Genomic DNA, 26,308 nt, shown 5'->3' with positions numbered 1-26,308 from the left:
TCCGAGTTATGATGTAGGCGCAGTAGATTCCGAGTTAGATTCCGAGTTATGATGTAGGCGCAGTAGATTCCGAGTTATGATGTAGGCGCAGTAGATTCCGAGTTATGATGTAGGCGCAGTAGATTCCGAGTTAGATTCCGAGTTATGATGTAGGCGCAGTAGATTCCGAGTTATGATGTAGGCGCAGTAGATTCCGAGTTAGATTCCGAGTTATGATGTAGGCGCAGTAGATTCCGAGTTATGATGTAGGCGCAGTAGATTCCGAGTTATGATGTAGGCGCAGTAGATTCCGAGTTAGATTCCGAGTTATGATGTAGGCGCAGATGATTCCGAGTTATGATGTAGACGCAGTAGATTCCGAGTTAGATTCCGAGTTATGATGTAGGCGCAGTAGATTCCGAGTTAGATTCCGAGTTATGATGTAGGCGCAGTAGATTCCGAGCTATGATGTAGGCGCAGTAGATTCTGAGTTAGATTCCGAGTTATGATGTAGGCGCAGTAGATTCCGAGTTATGATGTAGGCGCAGTAGATTCCGAGTTAGATTACGAGTTATGATGTAGGCGCAGTAGATTCCGAGTTATGATGTAGGCGCAGTAGATTCCGAGTTAGATTCCGAGTTATGATGTAGGCGCAGTAGATTCCGAGGTATGAGGTAGGTGCAGTAGATTCCAAGTTATATTCTGAGTTATTATGTAGGCGCAGTAGATTCCGAGTTATGATGTAGGCGCAGTAGATTCCGAGTTAGATTCCGAGTTATGATGTAGGCGCAGTAGATTCCGAGTTATGATGTAGGCGCAGTAGATTCTGAGTTAGATTCCGAGTTATGATGTAGGCGAAGTAGATTCCGAGTTATGATGTAGGCGCAGTAGATTCCGAGTTAGATTCCGAGTTATGATGTAGGCGAAGTAGATTCCGAGTTATGATGTAGGCGCAGTAGATTCCGAGTTATGATGGAGACGCAGTAGATTCCGAGTTATGATGTAGGCGCAGTAGATTCCGAGTTAGATTCCGAGTTATGATGTAGGCGCAGTAGATTCCGAGTTAGATTCCGAGTTATGATGTAGGCGCAGTAGATTCCGAGCTATGATGTAGGCGCAGTAGATTCCGAGTTAGATTCCGAGTTATGATGTAGGCGCAGTAGATTCCGAGCTATGATGTAGGCGCAGTAGATTCCGAGTTAGATTCCGAGTTATGATGTAGGCGCAGTAGATTCCGAGTTATGATGTAGGCGCAGTAGATTCCGAGTTAGATTCCGAGTTATGATGTAGGCGCAGTAGATTCCGAGCTATGATGTAGGCGCAGTAGATTCCGAGTTAGATTCCGAGTTATGATGTAGGCGCAGTAGATTCCGAGTTATGATGTAGGCGCAGTAGATTCCGAGTTAGATTCCGAGTTATGATGTAGGCGCAGTAGATTCCGAGTTATGTTGTAGGCGCAGTAGATTCCGAGTTAGATTCCGAGTTATGATGTAGGCGCAGTAGATTCCGAGTTATGATGTAGGCGCAGTAGATTCCGAGTTAGATTCCGAGTTATGATGTAGGCGCAGTAGATTCCGAGTTATGATGTAGGCGCAGTAGATTCCGAGTTATGATGTAGGCGCAGTAGATTCCGAGTTATGATGTAGGCGCAGTAGATTCCGAGTTAGATTCCGAGTTATGATGTAGGCGCAGTAGATTCCGAGTTAGATTCCGAGTTATGATGTAGGCGCAGTAGATTCCGAGCTATGATGTAGGCGCAGTAGATTCCGAGTTAGATTCCGAGTTATGATGTAGGCGCAGTAGATTCCGAGTTATGATGTAGGCGCAGTAGATTCCGAGTTAGATTCCGAGTTATGATGTAGGCGCAGTAGATTCCGAGTTATGATGTAGGCGCAGTAGATTCCGAGTTAGATTCCGAGTTATGATGTAGGCGCAGTAGATTCCGAGTTATGATGTAGGCGCAGTAGATTCCGAGTTATGATGTAGGCGCAGTAGATTCCGAGTTAGATTCCGAGTTATGATGTAGGCGCAGTAGATTCCGAGTTATGATGTAGGCGCAGTAGATTCCGAGTTAGATTCCGAGTTATGATGTAGGCGCAGTAGATTCCGAGTTATGATGTAGGCGCAGTAGATTCCGAGTTAGATTCCGAGTTATGATGTAGGCGCAGTAGATTCCGAGTTATGATGTAGGCGCAGTAGATTCCGAGTTAGATTCCGAGTTATGATGTAGGCGCAGTAGATTCCGAGTTATGATGTAGGCGCAGTAGATTCTGAGTTAGATTCCGAGTTATGATGTAGGCGAAGTAGATTCCGAGTTATGATGTAGGCGCAGTAGATTCCGAGTTAGATTCCGAGTTATGATGTAGGCGCAGTAGATTCCGAGTTATGATGTAGGCGCAGTAGATTCCGAGTTATGATGTAGACGCAGTAGATTCCGAGTTATGATGTAAACGCAGTAGATTCCGAGTTAGATTCCGAGTTATGATGTAGGCGCAGTAGATTCCGAGTTATGATGTAGGCGCAGTAGATTCCGAGTTATGATGTAGGCGCAGTAGATTCCGAGTTAGATTCCGAGTTATGATGTAGGCGCAGTAGATTCCGAGTTATGATGTAGGCGCAGTAGATTCCGAGTTAGATTCCGAGTTATGATGTAGGCGCAGTAGATTCCGAGTTATGATGTAGGCGCAGTAGATTCCGAGTTATAATGTAGGCGCAGTAGATTCCGAGTTAGATTCCGAGTTATGATGTAGGCGCAGATGATTCCGAGTTATGATGTAGACGCAGTAGATTCCGAGTTAGATTCCGAGTTATGATGTAGGCGCAGTAGATTCCGAGCTATGATGTAGGCGCAGTAGATTCTGAGTTAGATTCCGAGTTATGATGTAGGCGCAGTAGATTCCGAGTTATGATGTAGGCGCAGTAGATTCCGAGTTAGATTACGAGTTATGATGTAGGCGCAGTAGATTCCGAGTTATGATGTAGGCGCAGTAGATTCCGAGTTAGATTCCGAGTTATGATGTAGGCGCAGTAGATTCCGAGGTATGAGGTAGGTGCAGTAGATTCCAAGTTATATTCCGAGTTATGATGTAGGCGCAGTAGATTCCGAGTTATGATGTAGGCGCAGTAGATTCCGAGTTAGATTCCGAGTTATGATGTAGGCGCAGTAGATTCCGAGTTATGATGTAGGCGCAGTAGATTCTGAGTTAGATTCCGAGTTATGATGTAGGCGAAGTAGATTCCGAGTTATGATGTAGGCGCAGTAGATTCCGAGTTAGATTCCGAGTTATGATGTAGGCGAAGTAGATTCCGAGTTATGATGTAGGCGCAGTAGATTCCGAGTTATGATGGAGACGCAGTAGATTCCGAGTTATGATGTAGGCGCAGTAGATTCCGAGTTAGATTCCGAGTTATGATGTAGGCGCAGTAGATTCCGAGTTAGATTCCGAGTTATGATGTAGGCGCAGTAGATTCCGAGCTATGATGTAGGCGCAGTAGATTCCGAGTTAGATTCCGAGTTATGATGTAGGCGCAGTAGATTCCGAGTTATGATGTAGGCGCAGTAGATTCCGAGTTAGATTCCGAGTTATGATGTAGGCGCAGTAGATTCCGAGTTATGATGTAGGCGCAGTAGATTCCGAGTTAGATTCCGAGTTATGATGTAGGCGCAGTAGATTCCGAGTTATGATGTAGGCGCAGTAGATTCCGAGTTAGATTCCGAGTTATGATGTAGGCGCAGTAGGTTCCGAGTTATGATGTAGGCGCAGTAGATTCCGAGTTATGATGTAGGCGCAGTAGATTCCGAGTTAGATTCCGAGTTATGATGTAGGCGCAGTAGATTCCGAGTTATGATGTAGGCGCAGTAGATTCCGAGTTAGATTCCGAGTTATGATGTAGGCGCAGTAGATTCCGAGTTATGATGTAGGCGCAGTAGATTCCGAGTTAGATTCCGAGTTATGATGCAGGCGCAGTAGATTCCGAGTTATGATGTAGGCGCAGTAGATTCCGAGTTAGATTCCGAGTTATGATGTAGGCGCAGTAGATTCCGAGTTATGATGTAGGCGCAGTAGATTCCGAGTTAGATTCCGAGTTATGATGTAGGCGCAGTAGATTCCGAGTTACGATGTAGGCGCAGTAGATTCCGAGTTAGATTCCGAGTTATGATGTAGGCGCAGTAGATTCCGAGTTATGATGTAGGCACAGTAGATTCCGAGTTAGATTCCGAGTTATGATGTAGGCGCAGTAGATTCCGAGTTATGATGTAGGCGCAGTAGATTCCGAGTTAGATTCCGAGTTATGATGTAGGCGCAGTAGGTTCCGAGTTATGATGTAGGCGCAGTAGATTCCGAGTTTAATGTAGGCGCAGTAGATTCCGAGTTAGATTCCGAGTTATGATGTAGGCGCAGTAGATTCCGAGTTATGATGTAGGCGCAGTAGATTCCGAGTTAGATTCCGAGTTATGATGTAGGCGCAGTAGATTCCGATTTATGATGTAGGCGCAGTAGATTCCGAATTATGATGTAGACGCAGTAGATTCCGAGTTATGATGTAGGCGCATTAGATTCCGAGTTAGATTCCGAGTTATGATGTAGGCGCAGTAGATTCCGAGTGAGATTCCGAGTTATGATGTAGGCGCAGTAGATTCCGAGCTATGATGTAGGCGCAGTAGATTCCGAGTTAGATTCCGAGTTATGATGTAGGCGCAGTAGATTCTGAGTTATGATGTAGGCGCAGTAGATTCCGAGTTATGATGTAGGCGCAGTAGATTCCGAGTTATGATGTAGACGCAGTAGATTCCGAGTTATGATGTAGGCGCAGTAGATTCCGAGTTAGATTCCGAGTTATGATTTAGGCGCAGTAGATTCCGAGTTACGATGTAGGCGCAGTAGATTCCGAGTTAGATTCCGAGTTATGATGTAGGCGCAGTAGATTCCGAGTTATGATGTAGGCACAGTAGATTCCGAGTTAGATTCCGAGTTATGATGTAGGCGCAGTAGATTCCGTGTTATGATGTAGGCGCAGTAGATTCCGAGTTAGATTCCGAGTTATGATGTAGGCGCAGTAGGTTCCGAGTTATGATGTAGGCGCAGTAGATTCCGAGTTATGATGTAGGCGCAGTAGATTCCGAGTTAGATTCCGAGTTATGATGTAGGCGCAGTAGATTCCGAGTTATGATGTAGGCGCAGTAGATTCCGAGTTAGATTCTGAGTTATGATGTAGGCGCAGTAGATTCCGAGTTATGATGTAGGCGCAGTAGATTCCGAGTTATTATGTAGACGCAGTAGATTCCGAGTTATGATGTAGGCGCATTAGATTCCGAGTTAGATTCCGAGTTATGATGTAGGCGCAGTAGATTCCGAGTTAGATTCCGAGTTATGATGTAGGCGCAGTAGATTCCGAGCTATGATGTAGGCGCAGTAGATTCCGAGTTAGATTCCGAGTTATGATGTAGGCGCAGTAGATTCCGAGTTATGATGTAGGCGCAGTAGATTCCGAGTTATGATGTAGGCGCAGTAGATTCCGAGTTAGATTCCGAGTTATGATGTAGGCGCAGATGATTCCGAGTTATGATGTAGACGCAGTAGATTCCGAGTTAGATTCCGAGTTATGATGTAGGCGCAGTAGATTCCGAGCTATGATGTAGGCGCAGTAGATTCTGAGTTAGATTCCGAGTTATGATGTAGGCGCAGTAGATTCCGAGTTATGATGTAGGCGCAGTAGATTCCGAGTTAGATTACGAGTTATGATGTAGGCGCAGTAGATTCCGAGTTATGATGTAGGCGCAGTAGATTCCGAGTTAGATTCCGAGTTATGATGTAGGCGCAGTAGATTCCGAGGTATGAGGTAGGTGCAGTAGATTCCAAGTTATATTCCGAGTTATGATGTAGGCGCAGTAGATTCCGAGTTATGATGTAGGCGCAGTAGATTCCGAGTTAGATTCCGAGTTATGATGTAGGCGCAGTAGATTCCGAGTTATGATGTAGGCGCAGTAGATTCTGAGTTAGATTCCGAGTTATGATGTAGGCGAAGTAGATTCCGAGTTATGATGTAGGCGCAGTAGATTCCGAGTTAGATTCCGAGTTATGATGTAGGCGAAGTAGATTCCGAGTTATGATGTAGGCGCAGTAGATTCCGAGTTATGATGGAGACGCAGTAGATTCCGAGTTATGATGTAGGCGCAGTAGATTCCGAGTTATGATGTAGGCGCAGTAGATTCCGAGTTAGATTCCGAGTTATGATGTAGGCGCAGTAGATTCCGAGTTATGATGTAGGCGCAGTAGATTCCGAGTTAGATTCCGAGTTATGATGTAGGCGCAGTAGATTCCGAGTTATGATGTAGGCGCAGTAGATTCCGAGTTAGATTCCGAGTTATGATGCAGGCGCAGTAGATTCCGAGTTATGATGTAGGCGCAGTAGATTCCGAGTTAGATTCCGAGTTATGATGTAGGCGCAGTAGATTCCGAGTTATGATGTAGGCGCAGTAGATTCCGAGTTAGATTCCGAGTTATGATGTAGGCGCAGTAGATTCCGAGTTACGATGTAGGCGCAGTAGATTCCGAGTTAGATTCCGAGTTATGATGTAGGCGCAGTAGATTCCGAGTTATGATGTAGGCACAGTAGATTCCGAGTTAGATTCCGAGTTATGATGTAGGCGCAGTAGATTCCGAGTTATGATGTAGGCGCAGTAGATTCCGAGTTAGATTCCGAGTTATGATGTAGGCGCAGTAGGTTCCGAGTTATGATGTAGGCGCAGTAGATTCCGAGTTTAATGTAGGCGCAGTAGATTCCGAGTTAGATTCCGAGTTATGATGTAGGCGCAGTAGATTCCGAGTTATGATGTAGGCGCAGTAGATTCCGAGTTAGATTCCGAGTTATGATGTAGGCGCAGTAGATTCCGATTTATGATGTAGGCGCAGTAGATTCCGAATTATGATGTAGACGCAGTAGATTCCGAGTTATGATGTAGGCGCATTAGATTCCGAGTTAGATTCCGAGTTATGATGTAGGCGCAGTAGATTCCGAGTGAGATTCCGAGTTATGATGTAGGCGCAGTAGATTCCGAGCTATGATGTAGGCGCAGTAGATTCCGAGTTAGATTCCGAGTTATGATGTAGGCGCAGTAGATTCTGAGTTATGATGTAGGCGCAGTAGATTCCGAGTTATGATGTAGGCGCAGTAGATTCCGAGTTATGATGTAGACGCAGTAGATTCCGAGTTATGATGTAGGCGCAGTAGATTCCGAGTTAGATTCCGAGTTATGATTTAGGCGCAGTAGATTCCGAGTTACGATGTAGGCGCAGTAGATTCCGAGTTAGATTCCGAGTTATGATGTAGGCGCAGTAGATTCCGAGTTATGATGTAGGCACAGTAGATTCCGAGTTAGATTCCGAGTTATGATGTAGGCGCAGTAGATTCCGTGTTATGATGTAGGCGCAGTAGATTCCGAGTTAGATTCCGAGTTATGATGTAGGCGCAGTAGGTTCCGAGTTATGATGTAGGCGCAGTAGATTCCGAGTTATGATGTAGGCGCAGTAGATTCCGAGTTAGATTCCGAGTTATGATGTAGGCGCAGTAGATTCCGAGTTATGATGTAGGCGCAGTAGATTCCGAGTTAGATTCTGAGTTATGATGTAGGCGCAGTAGATTCCGAGTTATGATGTAGGCGCAGTAGATTCCGAGTTATTATGTAGACGCAGTAGATTCCGAGTTATGATGTAGGCGCATTAGATTCCGAGTTAGATTCCGAGTTATGATGTAGGCGCAGTAGATTCCGAGTTAGATTCCGAGTTATGATGTAGGCGCAGTAGATTCCGAGCTATGATGTAGGCGCAGTAGATTCCGAGTTAGATTCCGAGTTATGATGTAGGCGCAGTAGATTCCGAGTTATGATGTAGGCGCAGTAGATTCCGAGTTATGATGTAGGCGCAGTAGATTCCGAGTTAGATTCCGAGTTATGATGTAGGCGCAGTAGATTCCGAGTTATGATGTAGGCGCAGTAGATTCCGAGTTAGATTCCGAGTTATGATGTAGGCGCAGTAGATTCCGAGTTATGATGTAGGCGCAGTAGATTCCGAGTTATGATGTAGGCGCAGTAGATTCCGAGTTAGATTCCGAGTTATGATGTAGGCGCAGATGATTCCGAGTTATGATGTAGACGCAGTAGATTCCGAGTTAGATTCCGAGTTATGATGTAGGCGCAGTAGATTCCGAGTTAGATTCCGAGTTATGATGTAGGCGCAGTAGATTCCGAGCTATGATGTAGGCGCAGTAGATTCTGAGTTAGATTCCGAGTTATGATGTAGGCGCAGTAGATTCCGAGTTATGATGTAGGCGCAGTAGATTCCGAGTTAGATTACGAGTTATGATGTAGGCGCAGTAGATTCCGAGTTATGATGTAGGCGCAGTAGATTCCGAGTTAGATTCCGAGTTATGATGTAGGCGCAGTAGATTCCGAGGTATGAGGTAGGTGCAGTAGATTCCAAGTTATATTCCGAGTTATGATGTAGGCGCAGTAGATTCCGAGTTATGATGTAGGCGCAGTAGATTCCGAGTTAGATTCCGAGTTATGATGTAGGCGCAGTAGATTCCGAGTTATGATGTAGGCGCAGATGATTCCGAGTTATGATGTAGACGCAGTAGATTCCGAGTTAGATTCCGAGTTATGATGTAGGCGCAGTAGATTCCGAGTTAGATTCCGAGTTATGATGTAGGCGCAGTAGATTCCGAGCTATGATGTAGGCGCAGTAGATTCTGAGTTAGATTCCGAGTTATGATGTAGGCGCAGTAGATTCCGAGTTATGATGTAGGCGCAGTAGATTCCGAGTTAGATTACGAGTTATGATGTAGGCGCAGTAGATTCTGAGTTATGATGTAGGCGCAGTAGATTCCGAGTTAGATTCCGAGTTATGATGTAGGCGCAGTAGATTCCGAGGTATGAGGTAGGTGCAGTAGATTCCAAGTTATATTCCGAGTTATGATGTAGGCGCAGTAGATTCCGAGTTATGATGTAGGCGCAGTAGATTCCGAGTTATGATGGAGACGCAGTAGATTCCGAGTTATGATGTAGGCGCAGTAGATTCCGAGTTAGATTCCGAGTTATGATGTAGGCGCAGTAGATTCCGAGTTAGATTCCGAGTTATGATGTAGGCGCAGTAGATTCCGAGCTATGATGTAGGCGCAGTAGATTCCGAGTTAGATTCCGAGTTATGATGTAGGCGCAGTAGATTCCGAGTTATGATGTAGGCGCAGTAGATTCCGAGTTAGATTCCGAGTTATGATGTAGGCGCAGTAGATTCCGAGTTATGATGTAGGCGCAGTAGATTCCGAGTTAGATTCCGAGTTATGATGTAGGCGCAGTAGATTCCGAGTTATGATGTAGGCGCAGTAGATTCCGAGTTATGATGTAGGCGCAGTAGATTCCGAGTTAGATTCCGAGTTATGATGTAGGCGCAGTAGATTCCGAGTTATGATGTAGGCGCAGTAGATTCCGAGTTAGATTCCGAGTTATGATGTAGGCGCAGTAGATTCCGAGTTATGATGTAGGCGCAGTAGATTCCGAGTAAGATTCCGAGTTATGATGTAGGCGCAGTAGATTCCGAGTTATGATGTAGGCGCAGTAGATTCCGAGTTAGATTCCGAGTTATGATGTAGGCGCAGTAGATTCCGAGTTATGATGTAGGCGCAGTAGATTCCGAGTTAGATTCCGAGTTATGATGTAGGCGCAGTAGGTTCCGAGTTATGATGTAGGCGCAGTAGATTCCGAGTTATGATGTAGGCGCAGTAGATTCCGAGTTAGATTCCGAGTTATGATGTAGGCGCAGTAGATTCCGAGTTATGATGTAGGCGCAGTAGATTCCGAGTTAGATTCCGAGTTATGATGTAGGCGCAGTAGATTCCGAGTTATGATGTAGGCGCAGTAGATTCCGAGTTAGATTCCGAGTTATGATGCAGGCGCAGTAGATTCCGAGTTATGATGTAGGCGCAGTAGATTCCGAGTTAGATTCCGAGTTATGATGTAGGCGCAGTAGATTCCGAGTTATGATGTAGGCGCAGTAGATTCCGAGTTAGATTCCGAGTTATGATGTAGGCGCAGTAGATTCCGAGTTACGATGTAGGCGCAGTAGATTCCGAGTTAGATTCCGAGTTATGATGTAGGCGCAGTAGATTCCGAGTTATGATGTAGGCACAGTAGATTCCGAGTTAGATTCCGAGTTATGATGTAGGCGCAGTAGATTCCGAGTTATGATGTAGGCGCAGTAGATTCCGAGTTAGATTCCGAGTTATGATGTAGGCGCAGTAGGTTCCGAGTTATGATGTAGGCGCAGTAGATTCCGAGTTTAATGTAGGCGCAGTAGATTCCGAGTTAGATTCCGAGTTATGATGTAGGCGCAGTAGATTCCGAGTTATGATGTAGGCGCAGTAGATTCCGAGTTAGATTCCGAGTTATGATGTAGGCGCAGTAGATTCCGATTTATGATGTAGGCGCAGTAGATTCCGAATTATGATGTAGACGCAGTAGATTCCGAGTTATGATGTAGGCGCATTAGATTCCGAGTTAGATTCCGAGTTATGATGTAGGCGCAGTAGATTCCGAGTGAGATTCCGAGTTATGATGTAGGCGCAGTAGATTCCGAGCTATGATGTAGGCGCAGTAGATTCCGAGTTAGATTCCGAGTTATGATGTAGGCGCAGTAGATTCTGAGTTATGATGTAGGCGCAGTAGATTCCGAGTTATGATGTAGGCGCAGTAGATTCCGAGTTATGATGTAGATGCAGTAGATTCCGAGTTATGATGTAGGCGCAGTAGATTCCGAGTTAGATTCCGAGTTATGATTTAGGCGCAGTAGATTCCGAGTTACGATGTAGGCGCAGTAGATTCCGAGTTAGATTCCGAGTTATGATGTAGGCGCAGTAGATTCCGAGTTATGATGTAGGCACAGTAGATTCCGAGTTAGATTCCGAGTTATGATGTAGGCGCAGTAGATTCCGTGTTATGATGTAGGCGCAGTAGATTCCGAGTTAGATTCCGAGTTATGATGTAGGCGCAGTAGGTTCCGAGTTATGATGTAGGCGCAGTAGATTCCGAGTTATGATGTAGGCGCAGTAGATTCCGAGTTAGATTCCGAGTTATGATGTAGGCGCAGTAGATTCCGAGTTATGATGTAGGCGCAGTAGATTCCGAGTTAGATTCTGAGTTATGATGTAGGCGCAGTAGATTCCGAGTTATGATGTAGGCGCAGTAGATTCCGAGTTATTATGTAGACGCAGTAGATTCCGAGTTATGATGTAGGCGCATTAGATTCCGAGTTAGATTCCGAGTTATGATGTAGGCGCAGTAGATTCCGAGTTAGATTCCGAGTTATGATGTAGGCGCAGTAGATTCCGAGCTATGATGTAGGCGCAGTAGATTCCGAGTTAGATTCCGAGTTATGATGTAGGCGCAGTAGATTCCGAGTTATGATGTAGGCGCAGTAGATTCCGAGTTATGATGTAGGCGCAGTAGATTCCGAGTTAGATTCCGAGTTATGATGTAGGCGCAGTAGATTCCGAGTTATGATGTAGGCGCAGTAGATTCCGAGTTAGATTCCGAGTTATGATGTAGGCGCAGTAGATTCCGAGTTATGATGTAGGCGCAGTAGATTCCGAGTTATGATGTAGGCGCAGTAGATTCCGAGTTAGATTCCGAGTTATGATGTAGGCGCAGTAGATTCCGAGTTATGATGTAGACGCAGTAGATTCCGAGTTAGATTCCGAGTTATGATGTAGGCGCAGTAGATTCCGAGTTAGATTCCGAGTTATGATGTAGGCGCAGTAGATTCCGAGCTATGATGTAGGCGCAGTAGATTCTGAGTTAGATTCCGAGTTATGATGTAGGCGCAGTAGATTCCGAGTTATGATGTAGGCGCAGTAGATTCCGAGTTAGATTACGAGTTATGATGTAGGCGCAGTAGATTCCGAGTTATGATGTAGGCGCAGTAGATTCCGAGTTAGATTCCGAGTTATGATGTAGGCGCAGTAGATTCCGAGGTATGAGGTAGGTGCAGTAGATTCCAAGTTATATTCCGAGTTATGATGTAGGCGCAGTAGATTCCGAGTTATGATGTAGGCGCAGTAGATTCCGAGTTAGATTCCGAGTTATGATGTAGGCGCAGTAGATTCTGAGTTAGATTCCGAGTTATGATGTAGGCGAAGTAGATTCCGAGTTATGATGTAGGCGCAGTAGATTCCGAGTTAGATTCCGAGTTATGATGTAGGCGAAGTAGATTCCGAGTTATGATGTAGGCGCAGTAGATTCCGAGTTATGATGGAGACGCAGTAGATTCCGAGTTATGATGTAGGCGCAGTAGATTCCGAGTTAGATTCCGAGTTATGATGTAGGCGCAGTAGATTCCGAGTTAGATTCCGAGTTATGATGTAGGCGCAGTAGATTCCGAGTTATGATGTAGGCGCAGTAGATTCCGAGTTAGATTCCGAGTTATGATGTAGGCGCAGTAGATTCCGAGTTATGATGTAGGCGCAGTAGATTCCGAGTTAGATTCCGAGTTATGATGTAGGCGCAGTAGATTCCGAGTTATGATGTAGGCGCAGTAGATTCCGAGTTAGATTCCGAGTTATGATGTAGGCGCAGTAGATTCCGAGTTATGATGTAGGCGCAGTAGATTCCGAGTTATGATGTAGGCGCAGTAGATTCCGAGTTAGATTCCGAGTTATGATGTAGGCGCAGTAGATTCCGAGTTATGATGTAGGCGCAGTAGATTCCGAGTTAGATTCCGAGTTATGATGTAGGCGCAGTAGATTCCGAGTTATGATGTAGGCGCAGTAGATTCCGAGTAAGATTCCGAGTTATGATGTAGGCGCAGTAGATTCCGAGTTATGATGTAGGCGCAGTAGATTCCGAGTTAGATTCCGAGTTATGATGTAGGCGCAGTAGATTCCGAGTTATGATGTAGGCGCAGTAGATTCCGAGTTAGATTCCGAGTTATGATGTAGGCGCAGTAGGTTCCGAGTTATGATGTAGGCGCAGTAGATTCCGAGTTATGATGTAGGCGCAGTAGATTCCGAGTTAGATTCCGAGTTATGATGTAGGCGCAGTAGATTCCGAGTTATGATGTAGGCGCAGTAGATTCCGAGTTAGATTCCGAGTTATGATGTAGGCGCAGTAGATTCCGAGTTATGATGTAGGCGCAGTAGATTCCGAGTTAGATTCCGAGTTATGATGCAGGCGCAGTAGATTCCGAGTTATGATGTAGGCGCAGTAGATTCCGAGTTAGATTCCGAGTTATGATGTAGGCGCAGTAGATTCCGAGTTATGATGTAGGCGCAGTAGATTCCGAGTTAGATTCCGAGTTATGATGTAGGCGCAGTAGATTCCGAGTTACGATGTAGGCGCAGTAGATTCCGAGTTAGATTCCGAGTTATGATGTAGGCGCAGTAGATTCCGAGTTATGATGTAGGCACAGTAGATTCCGAGTTAGATTCCGAGTTATGATGTAGGCGCAGTAGATTCCGAGTTATGATGTAGGCGCAGTAGATTCCGAGTTAGATTCCGAGTTATGATGTAGGCGCAGTAGGTTCCGAGTTATGATGTAGGTGCAGTAGATTCCGAGTTTAATGTAGGCGCAGTAGATTCCGAGTTAGATTCCGAGTTATTATGTAGGCGCAGTAGATTCCGAGTTATGATGTAGGCGCAGTAGATTCCGAGTTAGATTCCGAGTTATGATGTAGGCGCAGTAGATTCCGATTTATGATGTAGGCGCAGTAGATTCCGAATTATGATGTAGACGCAGTAGATTCCGAGTTATGATGTAGGCGCATTAGATTCCGAGTTAGATTCCGAGTTATGATGTAGGCGCAGTAGATTCCGAGTGAGATTCCGAGTTATGATGTAGGCGCAGTAGATTCCGAGCTATGATGTAGGCGCAGTAGATTCCGAGTTAGATTCCGAGTTATGATGTAGGCGCAGTAGATTCTGAGTTATGATGTAGGCGCAGTAGATTCCGAGTTATGATGTAGACGCAGTAGATTCCGAGTTATGATGTAGGCGCAGTAGATTCCGAGTTAGATTCCGAGTTATGATTTAGGCGCAGTAGATTCCGAGTTACGATGTAGGCGCAGTAGATTCCGAGTTAGATTCCGAGTTATGATGTAGGCGCAGTAGATTCCGAGTTATGATGTAGGCACAGTAGATTCCGAGTTAGATTCCGAGTTATGATGTAGGCGCAGTAGATTCCGTGTTATGATGTAGGCGCAGTAGATTCCGAGTTAGATTCCGAGTTATGATGTAGGCGCAGTAGGTTCCGAGTTATGATGTAGGCGCAGTAGATTCCGAGTTATGATGTAGGCGCAGTAGATTCCGAGTTAGATTCCGAGTTATGATGTAGGCGCAGTAGATTCCGAGTTATGATGTAGGCGCAGTAGATTCCGAGTTAGATTCTGAGTTATGATGTAGGCGCAGTAGATTCCGAGTTATGATGTAGGCGCAGTAGATTCCGAGTTATTATGTAGACGCAGTAGATTCCGAGTTATGATGTAGGCGCATTAGATTCCGAGTTAGATTCCGAGTTATGATGTAGGCGCAGTAGATTCCGAGTTAGATTCCGAGTTATGATGTAGGCGCAGTAGATTCCGAGCTATGATGTAGGCGCAGTAGATTCCGAGTTAGATTCCGAGTTATGATGTAGGCGCAGTAGATTCCGAGTTATGATGTAGGCGCAGTAGATTCCGAGTTATGATGTAGGCGCAGTAGATTCCGAGTTAGATTCCGAGTTATGATGTAGGCGCAGTAGATTCCGAGTTATGATGTAGGCGCAGTAGATTCCGAGTTAGATTCCGAGTTATGATTTAGGCGCAGTAGATTCCGAGTTACGATGTAGGCGCAGTAGATTCCGAGTTAGATTCCGAGTTATGATGTAGGCGCAGTAGATTCCGAGTTATGATGTAGGCACAGTAGATTCCGAGTTAGATTCCGAGTTATGATGTAGGCGCAGTAGATTCCGTGTTATGATGTAGGCGCAGTAGATTCCGAGTTAGATTCCGAGTTATGATGTAGGCGCAGTAGGTTCCGAGTTATGATGTAGGCGCAGTAGATTCCGAGTTATGATGTAGGCGCAGTAGATTCCGAGTTAGATTCCGAGTTATGATGTAGGCGCAGTAGATTCCGAGTTATGATGTAGGCGCAGTAGATTCCGAGTTAGATTCTGAGTTATGATGTAGGCGCAGTAGATTCCGAGTTATGATGTAGGCGCAGTAGATTCCGAGTTATTATGTAGACGCAGTAGATTCCGAGTTATGATGTAGGCGCATTAGATTCCGAGTTAGATTCCGAGTTATGATGTAGGCGCAGTAGATTCCGAGTTAGATTCCGAGTTATGATGTAGGCGCAGTAGATTCCGAGCTATGATGTAGGCGCAGTAGATTCCGAGTTAGATTCCGAGTTATGATGTAGGCGCAGTAGATTCCGAGTTATGATGTAGGCGCAGTAGATTCCGAGTTATGATGTAGGCGCAGTAGATTCCGAGTTAGATTCCGAGTTATGATGTAGGCGCAGTAGATTCCGAGTTATGATGTAGGCGCAGTAGATTCCGAGTTAGATTCCGAGTTATGATGTAGGCGCAGTAGATTCCGAGTTATGATGTAGGCGCAGTAGATTCCGAGTTAGATTCCGAGTTATGATGTAGGCGCAGTAGATTCTGAGTTATGATGTAGGCGCAGTAGATTCCGAGTTATGATGTAGACGCAGTAGATTCCGAGTTATGATGTAGGCGCAGTAGATTCCGAGTTAGATTCCGAGTTATGATGTAGGCGCAGTAGATTCCGAGTTAGATTCCGAGTTATGATGTAGGCGCAGTAGATTCCGAGCTAAGATGTAGGCGCAGTAGATTCCGAGTTAGATTCCGAGTTATGATGTAGGCGCAGTAGATTCCGAGTTATGATGTAGGCGCAGTAGATTCCGAGTTATGATGTAGGCGCAGTAGATTCCGAGTTAGATTCCGAGTTATGATGTAGGCGCAGTAGATTCCGAGTTATGATGTAGGCGCAGTAGATTCCGAGTTAGATTCCGAGTTATGATGTAGGCGCAGTAGATTCCGAGTTATGATGTAGGCGCAGTAGATTCCGAGTTAGATTCCGAGTTATGACGTAGGCGCAGTAGATTCCGAGTTATGATGCAGGCGCAGTAGATTCCGAGTTAGATTCCGAGTTATGATGTAGGCGCAGTAGATTCCGAGTTATGATGCAGGCGCAGTAGATTCCGAGTTAGATTCCGAGTTATGATGTAGGCGCAGTAGATTCCGAGTTATGATGTAGGTGCAGTAGATTCCGAGTTAGATTCCGAGTTATGATGTAGGCGCAGTAGATTCCGAGTTATGATGTAGGCGCAGTAAATTCCGAGTTAGATTCCGAGTTATGATGTAGGCGCAGTAGATTCCGAGTTATGATGTAGGCGCAGTAGATTCCGAGTTAGATTCCGAGTTATGATGTAGGCGCAGTAGATTCCGAGTTATGATGTAGGCGCAGTAGATTCCGAGTTAGATTCCGAGTTATGATGTAGGCGCAGTAGATTCCGAGTTATGATGTAGGCGCAGTAGATTCCGAGTTAGATTCCGAGTTATGATGTAGGCGCAGTAGATTCGAGTTATGATGTAGGCGCAGTAGATTCCGAGTTAGATTCCGAGTTATGATGTAGGCGCAGTAGATTCCGAGTTATGATGTAGGCGCAGTAGATTCCGAGTTAGATTCCGAGTTATGATGTAGGCGCAGTAGATTCCGAGTTATGATGTAGGCGCAGTAGATTCCGAGTTAGATTCCGAGTTATGATGTAGGCGCAGTAGATTCCGAGTTATGATGTAGGCGCAGTAGATTCCGAGTTAGATTCCGAGTTATGATGTAGGCGCAGTAGATTCCGAGTTATGATGTAGGCGCAGTAGATTCCGAGTTAGATTCCGAGTTATGATGTAGGCGCAGTAGGTTCCGAGTTATGATGTAGGCGCAGTAGATTCCGAGTTATGATGTAGGCGCAGTAGATTCCGAGTTAGATTCCGAGTTATGATGTAGGCGCAGTAGATTCCGAGTTATGATGTAGGCGCAGTAGATTCCGAGTTAGATTCCGAGTTATGATGTAGGCGCAGTAGATTCCGAGTTATGATGTAGGCGCAGTAGATTCCGAGTTAGATTCCGAGTTATGATGTAGGCGCAGTAGATTCCGAGTTATGATGTAGGCGCAGTAGATTCCGAGTTAGATTCCGAGTTATGATGTAGGCGCAGTAGATTCCGAGTTATGATGTAGGCGCAGTAGATTCCGAGTTAGATTCCGAGTTATGATGTAGGCGCAGTAGATTCCGAGTTATGATGTAGGCGCAGTAGATTCCGAGTTAGATTCCGAGTTATGATGTAGGCGCAGTAGATTCCGAGTTATGATGTAGGCGCAGTAGATTCCGAGTTAGATTCCGAGTTATGATGTAGGCGCAGTAGATTCCGAGTTATGATGTAGGCGCAGTAGATTCCGAGTTAGATTCCGAGTTATGATGTAGGCGCAGTAGGTTCCGAGTTATGATGTAGGCGCAGTAGATTCCGAGTTATGATGTAGGCGCAGTAGATTCCGAGTTAGATTCCGAGTTATGATGTAGGCGCAGTAGATTCCGAGTTATGATGTAGGCGCAGTAGATTCCGAGTTAGATTCCGAGTTATGATGTAGGCGCAGTAGATTCCGAGTTATGATGTAGGCGCAGTAGATTCCGAGTTAGATTCCGAGTTATGATGCAGGCGCAGTAGATTCCGAGTTATGATGTAGGCGCAGTAGATTCCGAGTTAGATTCCGAGTTATGATGTAGGCGCAGTAGATTCCGAGTTATGATGTAGGCGCAGTAGATTCCGAGTTAGATTCCGAGTTATGATGTAGGCGCAGTAGATTCCGAGTTACGATGTAGGCGCAGTAGATTCCGAGTTAGATTCCGAGTTATGATGTAGGCGCAGTAGATTCCGAGTTATGATGTAGGCACAGTAGATTCCGAGTTAGATTCCGAGTTATGATGTAGGCGCAGTAGATTCCGAGTTATGATGTAGGCGCAGTAGATTCCGAGTTAGATTCCGAGTTATGATGTAGGCGCAGTAGGTTCCGAGTTATGATGTAGGCGCAGTAGATTCCGAGTTATGATGTAGGCGCAGTAGATTCCGAGTTAGATTCCGAGTTATGATGTAGTCGCAGTAGATTCCGAGTTATGATGTAGGCGCAGTAGATTCCGAGTTAGATTCCGAGTTATGATGTAGGCGCAGTAGATTCCGAGTTATGATGTAGGCGCAGTAGATTCCGAGTTATGATGTAGACGCAGTAGATTCCGAGTTATGATGTAGGCGCATTAGATTCCGAGTTAGATTCCGAGTTATGATGTAGGCGCAGTAGATTCCGAGTTAGATTCCGAGTTATGATGTAGGCGCAGTAGATTCCGAGCTATGATGTAGGCGCAGTAGATTCCGAGTTAGATTCCGAGTTATGATGTAGGCGCAGTAGATTCTGAGTTATGATGTAGGCGCAGTAGATTCCGAGTTATGATGTAGGCGCAGTAGATTCCGAGTTAGATTCCGAGTTATGATGTAGGCGCAGTAGATTCCGAGTTATGATGTAGGCGCAGTAGATTCTGAGTTAGATTCCGAGTTATGATGTAGGCGCAGTAGATTCCGAGTTATGATGTAGGCGCAGTAGAATCCGAGTTAGATTCCGAGTTATGATGTAGGCGCAGTAGATTCCGAGTTATGATGTAGGCGCAGTAGATTCCGAGTTATGATGTAGACGCAGTAGATTCTGAGTTATGATGTAGGCGCAGTAGATTCTGAGTTAGATTCCGAGTTATGATGTAGGCGCAGTAGATTCCGAGTTAGATTCCGAGTTATGATGTAGGCGCAGTAGATTCCGAGCTATGATGTAGGCGCAGTAGATTCCGAGTTAGATTCCGAGTTATGATGTAGGCGCAGTAGATTCCGAGTTATGATGTAGGCGCAGTAGATTCCGAGTTAGATTCCGAGTTATGATGTAGGCGCAGTAGATTCCGAGTTATGATGTAGGCGCAGTAGATTCCGAGTTAGATTCCGAGTTATGATGTAGGCGCAGTAGATTCCGAGTTATGATGTAGGCGCAGTAGATTCCGAGTTATGATGTAGGCGCAGTAGATTCCGAGTTAGATTCCGAGTTTTGATGTAGGCGCAGTAGATTCCGAGTTATGATGTAGGCGCAGTAGATTCCGAGTTAGATTCCGAGTTATGATGTAGGCGCAGTAGGTTCCGAGTTATGATGTAGGCGCAGTAGATTCCGAGTTATGATGTAGGCGCAGTAGATTCCGAGTTAGATTCCGAGTTATGATGTAGGCGCAGTAGATTCCGAGTTATGATGTAGGCGCAGTAGATTCCGAGTTAGATTCCGAGTTATGATGTAGGCGCAGTAGATTCCGAGTTATGATGTAGGCGCAGTAGATTCCGAGTTATGATGTAGACGCAGTAGATTCCGAGTTATGATGTAGGCGCATTAGATTCCGAGTTAGATTCCGAGTTATGATGTAGGCGCAGTAGATTCCGAGCTATGATGTAGGCGCAGTAGATTCCGAGTTAGATTCCGAGTTATGATGTAGGCGCAGTAGATTCTGAGTTATGATGTAGGCGCAGTAGATTCCGAGTTATGATGTAGGCGCAGTAGATTCCGAGTTAGATTCCGAGTTATGATGTAGGCGCAGTAGATTCCGAGTTATGATGTAGGCGCAGTAGATTCTGAGTTAGATTCCGAGTTATGATGTAGGCGAAGTAGATTCCGAGTTATGATGTAGGCGCAGTAGATTCCGAGTTAGATTCCGAGTTATGATGTAGGCGCAGTAGATTCCGAGTTACGATGTAGGCGCAGTAGATTCCGAGTTAGATTCCGAGTTATGATGTAGGCGCAGTAGATTCCGAGTTATGATGTAGGCACAGTAGATTCCGAGTTAGATTCCGAGTTATGATGTAGGCGCAGTAGATTCCGAGTTATGATGTAGGCGCAGTAGATTCCGAGTTAGATTCCGAGTTATGATGTAGGCGCAGTAGGTTCCGAGTTATGATGTAGGCGCAGTAGATTCCGAGTTATGATGTAGGCGCAGTAGATTCCGAGTTAGATTCCGAGTTATGATGTAGGCGCAGTAGATTCCGAGTTAGATTCCGAGTTATGATGTAGGCGCAGTAGATTCCGAGTTATGATGTAGGCGCAGTAGATTCCGAGTTAGATTCCGAGTTATGATGCAGGCGCAGTAGATTCCGAGTTATGATGTAGGCGCAGTAGATTCCGAGTTAGATTCCGAGTTATGATGTAGGCGCAGTAGATTCCGAGTTATGATGTAGGCGCAGTAGATTCCGAGTTAGATTCCGAGTTATGATGTAGGCGCAGTAGATTCCGAGTTATGATGTAGGCGCAGTAGATTCCGAGTAAGATTCCGACTTATGATGTAGGCGCAGTAGATTCCGAGTTATGATGTAGGCGCAGTAGATTCCGAGTTAGATTCCGAGTTATGATGTAGGCGCAGTAGGTTCCGAGTTATGATGTAGGCGCAGTAGATTCCGAGTTATGATGTAGGCGCAGTAGATTCCGAGTTAGATTCCGAGTTATGATGTAGGCGCAGTAGATTCCGAGTTATGATGTAGGCGCTGTAGATTCCGAGTTAGATTCCGAGTTATGATGTAGGCGCAGTAGATTCCGAGTTATGATGTAGGCGCAGTAGATTCCGAGTTAGATTCCGAGTTATGATGCAGGCGCAGTAGATTCCGAGTTATGATGTAGGCGCAGTAGATTCCGAGTTAGATTCCGAGTTATGATGTAGGCGCAGTAGATTCCGAGTTATGATGTAGGCGCAGTAGATTCCGAGTTAGATTCCGAGTTATGATGTAGGCGCAGTAGATTCCGAGTTACGATGTAGGCGCAGTAGATTCCGAGTTAGATTCCGAGTTATGATGTAGGCGCAGTAGATTCCGAGTTATGATGTAGGCGCAGTAGATTCCGAGTTAGATTCCGAGTTATGATGTAGGCGCAGTAGATTCCGAGTTATAATGTAGGCGCAGTAGATTCCGAGTTAGATTCCGAGTTATGATGTAGGCGCAGTAGGTTCCGAGTTATGATGTAGGCGCAGTAGATTCCGAGTTATGATGTAGGCGCAGTAGATTCCGAGTTAGATTCCGAGTTATGATGTAGGCGCAGTAGATTCCGAGTTATGATGTAGGCGCAGTAGATTCCGAGTTATGATGTAGGCGCAGTAGATTCCGAGTTAGATTCCGAGTTATGATGTAGGCGCAGTAGATTCCGAGTTATGATGTAGGCGCAGTAGATTCCGAGTTATGATGTAGACGCAGTAGATTCCGAGTTATGATGTAGGCGCATTAGATTCCGAGTTAGATTCCGAGTTATGATGTAGGCGCAGTAGATTCCGAGTTAGATTCCGAGTTATGATGTAGGCGCAGTAGATTCCGAGCTATGATGTAGGCGCAGTAGATTCCGAGTTAGATTCCGAGTTATGATGTAGGCGCAGTAGATTCTGAGTTATGATGTAGGCGCAGTAGATTCCGAGTTATGATGTAGGCACAGTAGATTCCGAGTTAGATTCCGAGTTATGATGTAGGCGCAGTAGATTCCGAGTTATGATGTAGGCGCAGTAGATTCTGAGTTAGATTCCGAGTTATGATGTAGGCGAAGTAGATTCCGAGTTATGATGTAGGCGCAGTAGATTCCGAGTTAGATTCCGAGTTATGATGTAGGCGCAGTAGATTCCGAGTTATGATGTAGGCGCAGTAGATTCCGAGTTATGATGTAGACGCAGTAGATTCCGAGTTATGATGTAGGCGCAGTAGATTCCGAGTTAGATTCCGAGTTATGATGTAGGCGCAGTAGATTCCGAGTTACGATGTAGGCGCAGTAGATTCCGAGTTAGATTCCGAGTTATGATGTAGGCGCAGTAGATTCCGAGTTATGATGTAGGCACAGTAGATTCCGAGTTAGATTCCGAGTTATGATGTAGGCGCAGTAGATTCCGAGTTATGATGTAGGCGCAGTAGATTCCGAGTTAGATTCCGAGTTATGATGTAGGCGCAGTAGGTTCCGAGTTATGATGTAGGCGCAGTAGATTCCGAGTTATGATGTAGGCGCAGTAGATTCCGAGTTAGATTCCGAGTTATGATGTAGGCGCAGTAGATTCCGAGTTATGATGTAGGCGCAGTAGATTCCGAGTTAGATTCCGAGTTATGATGTAGGCGCAGTAGATTCCGAGTTATGATGTAGGCGCAGTAGATTCCGAGTTATGATGTAGACGCAGTAGATTCCGAGTTATGATGTAGGCGCATTAGATTCCGAGTTAGATTCCGAGTTATGATGTAGGCGCAGTAGATTCCGAGTTAGATTCCGAGTTATGATGTAGGCGCAATAGATTCCGAGCTATGATGTAGGCGCAGTAGATTCCGAGTTAGATTCCGAGTTATGATGTAGGCGCAGTAGATTCCGAGTTATGATGTAGGCGCAGTAGATTCCGAGTTAGATTCCGAGTTATGATGTAGGCGCAGTAGGTTCCGAGTTATGATGTAGGCGCAGTAGATTCCGAGTTATGATGTAGGCGCAGTAGATTCCGAGTTAGATTCCGAGTTATGATGTAGGCGCAGTAGATTCCGAGTTATGATGTAGGCGCAGTAGATTCCGAGTTAGATTCCGAGTTATGATGTAGGCGCAGTAGATTCCGAGTTATGATGTAGGCGCAGTAGATTCCGAGTTATGATGTAGACGCAGTAGATTCCGAGTTATGATGTAGGCGCATTAGATTCCGAGTTAGATTCCGAGTTATGATGTAGGCGCAGTAGATTCCGAGTTAGATTCCGAGTTATGATGTAGGCGCAGTAGATTCCGAGCTATGATGTAGGCGCAGTAGATTCCGAGTTATGATGTAGGCGCATTAGATTCCGAGTTAGATTCCGAGTTATGATGTAGGCGCAGTAGATTCCGAGTTAGATTCCGAGTTATGATGTAGGCGCAATAGATTCCGAGCTATGATGTAGGCGCAGTAGATTCCGAGTTAGATTCCGAGTTATGATGTAGGCGCAGTAGATTCCGAGTTATGATGTAGGCGCAGTAGATTCCGAGTTAGATTCCGAGTTATGATGTAGGCGCAGTAGGTTCCGAGTTATGATGTAGGCGCAGTAGATTCCGAGTTATGATGTAGGCGCAGTAGATTCCGAGTTAGATTCCGAGTTATGATGTAGGCGCAGTAGATTCCGAGTTATGATGTAGGCGCAGTAGATTCCGAGTTAGATTCCGAGTTATGATGTAGGCGCAGTAGATTCCGAGTTATGATGTAGGCGCAGTAGATTCCGAGTTATGATGTAGACGCAGTAGATTCCGAGTTATGATGTAGGCGCATTAGATTCCGAGTTAGATTCCGAGTTATGATGTAGGCGCAGTAGATTCCGAGTTAGATTCCGAGTTATGATGTAGGCGCAGTAGATTCCGAGCTATGATGTAGGCGCAGTAGATTCCGAGTTAGATTCCGAGTTATGATGTAGGCGCAGTAGATTCTGAGTTATGATGTAGGCGCAGTAGATTCCGAGTTATGATGTAGGCGCAGTAGATTCCGAGTTAGATTCCGAGTTATGATGTAGGCGCAGTAGATTCCGAGTTATGATGTAGGCGCAGTAGATTCTGAGTTAGATTCCGAGTTATGATGTAGGCGAAGTAGATTCCGAGTTATGATGTAGGCGCAGTAGATTCCGAGTTAGATTCTGAGATATGATGTAGGCGCAGTAGATTCCGAGTTATGATGTAGGCGCAGTAGATTCCGAGTTATGATGTAGACGCAGTAGATTCCGAGTTATGATGTAGGCGCAGTAGATTCTGAGTTAGATTCCGAGTTATGATGTAGGCGCAGTAGATTCCGAGTTAGATTCCGAGTTATGATGTAGACGCAGTAGATTCCGAGCTATGATGTAGGCGCAGTAGATTCCGAGTTAGATTCCGAGTTATGATGTAGGTGCAGTAGATTCCGAGTTATGATGTAGGCGCAGTAGATTCCGAGTTAGATTTAGAGTTATGATGTAGGCGCAGTAGATTCCGAGTTATGATGTAGGCGCAGTAGATTCCGAGTTAGATTCCGAGTTATGATGTAGGCGCAGTAGATTCCGAGTTATGATGTAGGCGCAGTAGATTCCGAGTTATGATGTAGGCGCAGTAGATTCCGAGTTAGATTCCGAGTTATGATGTAGGCGCAGTAGATTCCGAGTTATGATGTAGGCGCAGTAGATTCCGAGTTAGATTCCGAGTTATGATGTAGGCGCAGTAGATTCCGAGTTATGATGTAGGCGCAGTAGATTCCGAGTTAGATTCCGAGTTATGATGTAGGCGCAGTAGATTCCGAGTTATGATGTAGGCGCAGTAGATTCCGAGTTAGATTCCGAGTTATGATGTAGGCGCAGTAGATTCCGAGTTATGATGTAGGCGCAGTAGATTCCGAGTTAGATTCCGAGTTATGATGTAGGCGCAGTAGATTCCGAGTTATGATGTAGGCGCAGTAGATTCCGAGTTAGATTCCGAGTTATGATGTAGGCGCAGTAGATTCCGAGTTATGATGTAGGCGCAGTAGATTCCGAGTTAGATTCCGAGTTATGATGTAGGCGCAGTAGGTTCCGAGTTATGATGTAGGCGCAGTAGATTCCGAGTTATGATGTAGGCGCAGTAGATTCCGAGTTAGATTCTGAGTTATGATGTAGGCGCAGTAGATTCCGAGTTATGATGTAGGCGCAGTAGATTCCGAGTTAGATTCCGAGTTATGATGTAGGCGCAGTAGATTCTGAGTTATGATGTAGGCGCAGTAGATTCCGAGTTATGATGTAGACGCAGTAGATTCCGAGTTATGATGTAGGCGCAGTAGATTCCGAGTTAGATTCCGAGTTATGATGTAGGCGCAGTAGATTCCGAGTTAGATTCCGAGTTATGATGTAGGCGCAGTACATTCCGAGCTAAGATGTAGGCGCAGTTGATTCCGAGTTAGATTCCGAGTTATGATGTAGGCGCAGTAGATTCCGAGTTATGATGTAGGCGCAGTAGATTCCGAGTTATGATGTAGGCGCAGTAGATTCCGAGTTAGATTCCGAGTTATGATGTAGGCGCAGTAGATTCCGAGTTATGATGTAGGCGCAGTAGATTCCGAGTTAGATTCCGAGTTATGATGTAGGCGCAGTAGATTCCGAGTTATGATGTAGGCGCAGTAGATTCCGAGTTAGATTCCGAGTTATGACGTAGGCGCAGTAGATTCCGAGTTATGATGCAGGCGCAGTAGATTCCGAGTTAGATTCCGAGTTATGATGTAGGCGCAGTAGATTCCGAGTTATGATGCAGGCGCAGTAGATTCCGAGTTAGATTCCGAGTTATGATGTAGGCGCAGTAGATTCCGAGTTATGATGTAGGCGCAGTAGATTCCGAGTTAGATTCCGAGTTATGATGTAGGCGCAGTAGATTCCGAGTTATGATGTAGGCCCAGTAGATTCCGAGTTAGATTCCGAGTTATGATGTAGGCGCAGTAGATTCCGAGTTATGATGTAGGCGCAGTAGATTCCGAGTTAGATTCCGAGTTATGATGTAGGCGCAGTAGATTCCGAGTTATGATGTAGGCGCAGTAGATTCCGAGTTAGATTCCGAGTTATGATGTAGGCGCAGTAGATTCCGAGTTATGATGTAGGCGCAGTAGATTCCGAGTTAGATTCCGAGTTATGATGTAGGCGCAGTAGATTCGAGTTATGATGTAGGCGCAGTAGATTCCGAGTTAGATTCCGAGTTATGATGTAGGCGCAGTAGATTCCGAGTTATGATGTAGGCGCAGTAGATTCCGAGTTAGATTCCGAGTTATGATGTAGGCGCAGTAGATTCCGAGTTATGATGTAGGCGCAGTAGATTCCGAGTTAGATTCCGAGTTATGATGTAGGCGCAGTAGATTCCGAGTTATGATGTAGGCGCAGTAGATTCCGAGTTAGATTCCGTGTTATGATGTAGGCGCAGTAGATTCCGAGTTATGATGTAGGCGCAGTAGATTCCGAGTTAGATTCCGAGTTATGATGTAGGCGCAGTAGGTTCCGAGTTATGATGTAGGCGCAGTAGATTCCGAGTTATGATGTAGGCGCAGTAGATTCCGAGTTAGATTCCGAGTTATGATGTAGGCGCAGTAGATTCCGAGTTATGATGTAGGCGCAGTAGATTCCGAGTTAGATTCCGAGTTATGATGTAGGCGCAGTAGATTCCGAGTTATGATGTAGGCGCAGTAGATTCCGAGTTAGATTCCGAGTTATGATGTAGGCGCAGTAC

This window comes from Coturnix japonica, chromosome 16 (genome assembly GCF_054131305.1).
Source record: "Coturnix japonica strain WE chromosome 16, WE-NBRP24, whole genome shotgun sequence".
Classification (NCBI taxonomy): Eukaryota; Metazoa; Chordata; class Aves; order Galliformes; family Phasianidae; genus Coturnix; species Coturnix japonica.
This window is presented reverse-complemented; position numbering follows the sequence as displayed.